At 40.0% G+C, this 4,333-nt stretch overlaps 1 non-coding gene across 1 annotated transcript; it reads left to right on the top strand.

Annotated features, from left to right (window-relative positions):
* Positions 1-3,119: 3,119 nt before the first annotated feature.
* Positions 3,120-3,227, top strand: LOC141603679 (small nucleolar RNA R71). The gene has a single exon (XR_012525537.1). It is a non-coding gene; the product is annotated as a small nucleolar RNA R71 (small nucleolar RNA).
* Positions 3,228-4,333: the final 1,106 nt, after the last annotated feature.

Consider the following 4,333-nt stretch of genomic DNA (forward strand, 5'->3'; position numbering starts at 1 on the left):
GATTGGAAATCTTCAATTTCTAATTATACCCAAATCGATTTAAGATGAAAGGATTTTGCTTTGTATTTCAAAAATCGACTCAAAGGTTGAAGATTTTGGTGCTTGAATCAATTATTATTGCAAAAGGAGTGATTAATTGTTGTTCTGAGGAAGTTTTGATTTGATTTTGTTGAATTTGGTTGAGGAAATCTTGGTTTTGGTGATGGAGAGGATGAGGGTTTTGGGGTTTATGGATAGTGTTTGAATGTTTGAATGAATGAAATGAATGTGGGAAGGGGTATTAAAACACCCGAAAAATTCAAAACAGCAGGGGAAAGACGAGCGGATTCCCGTCGGGACGCTCAGATTCTGCTCAAGTGGGCTTCAGGAAAACTCGCCTTAAGACGAGCGTCTTTCAGAGAAGACGAGCGGATTCTGAATGTGGGATGAGCGGCTTTCCTCAAAGACGAGCGGATTCTCTTACATGAACTTTGCTTAATGTGCACTGGCAGAAAGACGAGCGTCTTTCTACAAAGACGAGCGGCCAGTTTTAGACGAGCGTCTTCTCAGCTGGGACGCTCGGATTCTCTTACAGACCAGATTTTTGATTTTTGCAGCTCATTTAGACGGACGGATTCCTCCTTAGACGCTCGGATTCCTGTAAGACGAGCGGATTACCCATAAGCCGCTCGGATTCCTCCTGGTCTACCCGGATTCAGGTCCATCAGTGATCTTGCATAACCCGTGTCATTTTCATTCTTTAAATCCCGTGTTCTTCATTGTAGGGGCACTACAAAGGCATGAATATCCTAGGCAATTGTTATCCCCACACTAAGTTAAAGCACTACACATCAATAAAATCATTAGTCCCTCCCTCACTTTTCTAAAAAATGATGAATATCTTGATCAAGGCACAAAAATCCAAAAAATGACAAAAATGCAATGTAAGAATTAAAATGCAAGTTAGGGAGTTAGAAATATTTACAAATGGTGGTTTGGAGAGGACTCCACCAAACTCTCATCCTTAGTGAGATGTCATGGGGGCATGTTCAAGGTGTTGTTGATGTTACTCAACACCTTGAAGAAGTAGTCAAAAGCTTGTTCATTATCATGATAATGATCTTCAATAGATCTTTGCATTTGTTGTCCTTCATGTTGGTCTTGATCGATAGCATTACCAATATAGGGATTGAAAATCCCTTCAAACTCATCATCCCAAAGACCGCAAACTTCGTCTACTTGGTCACTAGAGATCTCTTGAGTTGATAGAGACAACTCTCCTCCTTTTTTGATTTGGCCAATGAGGCCATCTTCTTCACTTGTCATGGGTGAGCTTTTCAAGCTCTCTTTGTTGCTATTCTCTTGCTCTTTTGATGGAGCATTATCAACTTTCTTCTTCCATTGGAATTCCGACTTCTTCCTATCATCCTTCCGGCTATAATGATCAACCATAAAACATGGTTCATGCAAACGGGGAGCTCTCATGGTCTTGTCAAGATTGAAAGTTATGCTCTCATCTCCCACCTCTAGGGTGAGCTCTCCATGCTTCACCTCTATCACCGCACCCGCGGTGTGCAAGAAAGGTCTACCTAGAATGATTGGAATATTGAAGTCTTCTTCCATATCAACAATGACAAAGTCCACCGGGATGAAAAATTTCCCAATTCTTACGGGAACATCTTCCCATATCCCTAATGGTGTCTTCGTCGATCTATCGCCCATTTGGAGTGTGATGTTGGTACATTTAAGCTCTCCCATCCCTAACCTTTTACTCACCGAATACGGCATAACACTCACACTAGCCCCTAGATCACATAGGGCTTTGTTGATCGTTGTGTTGCCAATGGTACACGGTATTGAGAAGCTTCCCGGATCTTTAAGTTTCGGAGGTGAACTCCCTTGAAGGATTGCACTACTCACCTTAGTGAAGGCGATAGTTTCAAGCTTCCGGATCGACTTGTTTTTCGTAAGGATGTCCTTCATGTACTTTGCATAGGCCGGCACGTGATTGATTAATTCCGTGAAAGGAATCGAGACTTCCAAATTCTTCACAATTTCCATAAATTTTCCAAGTTCGTCATCAAATTTGGGCTTAGCTTGACGACTTGGAAAAGGAAGTCTAATCACAATGGGTTCCTTCTCCTTGGCCTTGTCTTCATTTCTCTTTGAAAATTCTTCTTTTGATGGTTCTCCATCCTTGGAGTTTTGCACAACTTCTTCTTTGTCACTAGCTTCCACAACTTCATCCTCAACTTGCTTCTTTGGTTCTTTATACCTCGTACTACTCCTCAAGTGGATGGCACTAACCGTTTCATGTCTCGGGGGATTACTTTGAGGTGGTAATTGCCCCTTTTGTCTTTGTGAGCTTGAAGATGCAAGTTGAGTCAATTGGGTTTCCAACATTTTGGTGTGGGCTAGGATGTTGTTGATGCTGATTTCCTTTACTTGACTATCCTTTTGCATTTGAGTGAATTTGCATTTGGAGGACCGCTTTTTGGACATCAAAACCTTGGTCATTTTGTTGATTGTATGGAGTTTGATTTTGGTAACCTTGGTTTTGGTTGTAAAAGGGTATTTGATTTTGGTTTCTCATGGGAGGTGGGGTGTATGTTGGTTGAGGGTTTTGAACATTTTGGCTTTTGTATGAGAGATTTGGGTGGAATTTGGTGTTTTCATTGTAATAATTGGAATAAGGGGTACCACTCTTGTATGCTTGAAAAGAATTCACTTGTTCATTTGTTCCTCTACATTCACTTTGGTCATGTCCCAAAGTTCCACAATTCTCACATATCCCACTTGGGATTGATGAAGATGCCGTCATGGCATTAACATGATGCTTTGGTGATTTTGAGGCTTCTTCAAGTCTAGCCATAGCTTTTTCGAACTTCAAGTTGATGGTATCAATGTGAGCACTAAGTTGAGCACCCAATTGAGTAATAGAGTCCACTTCATGCTTTCCTCCTCTAGTAGCCTTGCGAGGTCTACTATATTGTGAATTATGGACCGCCATTTCCTCAATCTTGTTCCAAGTTTGATTATCGTCAACTTCGGTGAACATACCATTTGATCCCATGTTGAGAATGTTTCTTGAGTCTTCATAAAGACCATTCCAAAATTGTTGAACTAAGAACCACTCGCTAAGTCCATGATGAGGACATGAGCGACAAATTCCCTTGAACTGCTCCCAAGCTTCATATAAAGATTCTTCATCTCTTTGCTTAATGATGTGAACATTATTTACGCACATTTAGTCCCCTAATTGAGCCTATTTTGCATACTATTGTAACATTTTATGGCCATTTTATCCTACAAAACCTTCCTTTTTGCTTTTCTATCGCATTTCATATGTTTTGTAGGAAAGAATATAATAAGGCGGAAATTCCCGTCTTTCGTGCGTATTCGGAAGCTATTTGACGATATTTGATGGACTAGTATGAAGAGGAAGCAAGAACAAAAGACCAATCCCACAAGAATAAAAAGGAAGTGAAGAAATAGGATGCTGCCATAGAAGACGAGCGGATTCCCATGAAGACGCCCGTCCTGCAGTGACAACCCGTGCGTCCCATTCATGAAGACGCCCGGATTCCTCCAAAGAATCCGAGCGGATTCCTATGAAGACGCCCGTGCACCACCTCAACAATCCCCCGTCTTCCCTCTTGGACGCCCGGATTCCCTTACAGCAAATTTCGTTTCTTCAAGAAAGATGCCCATCCTTCTAAAAAGACTAGCGTTTCCCTGCTCTAAACTCAAAAGTGTAATTACTAATTTAGCCTTAGTTAACCTAATGAATCCCTACTATATATACCCCATTTGTAATAATCAAAGGGAGCAATCTCTTAGCTAGAAAAATCCTTCCTTAGATTAGATTAGGAGTAGATTAGAATAGATTAATCTCAATCCTTCCACAAATCTCACATTAATCTCTCCTTAATTATTGTCCAAGTTTATTATTTCAAGTTCATCACTTTTGGGTAATTGAAGATTATTGGGTTATTATTGGAGGATTGACAACCCTTCATCAATCAATCAAGTTTCTTCTATTATTCTTTGCTTTATTATTTGGATCATCTCAAGTTTGGTATAATTCCTTTACTCTTTAATCTTTATTGTTCATTTCTTCATTCTATTATCATGTTTATACTTGTTGTGATGATTGACACCATTAATGACATGTTTCCCATGATAATGAGTGAGTAGTCTTTTAGCTAAGATTAGTGGGTAATTAGGGGAAACCAACATGGGATTGATTCATGCTTAATCTAATATGTTCACATGATTAAATTGCTTGCTTGTTGTGATGTCAACTTTATGCACATGTTATGTTTGATGAAATGCTAAGCCTATGAATCCTTGC

The sequence above is a fragment of the Silene latifolia genome, chromosome 9 (assembly GCF_048544455.1).
Source record: "Silene latifolia isolate original U9 population chromosome 9, ASM4854445v1, whole genome shotgun sequence".
Lineage (NCBI taxonomy): Eukaryota > Viridiplantae > Streptophyta > Magnoliopsida > Caryophyllales > Caryophyllaceae > Silene > Silene latifolia.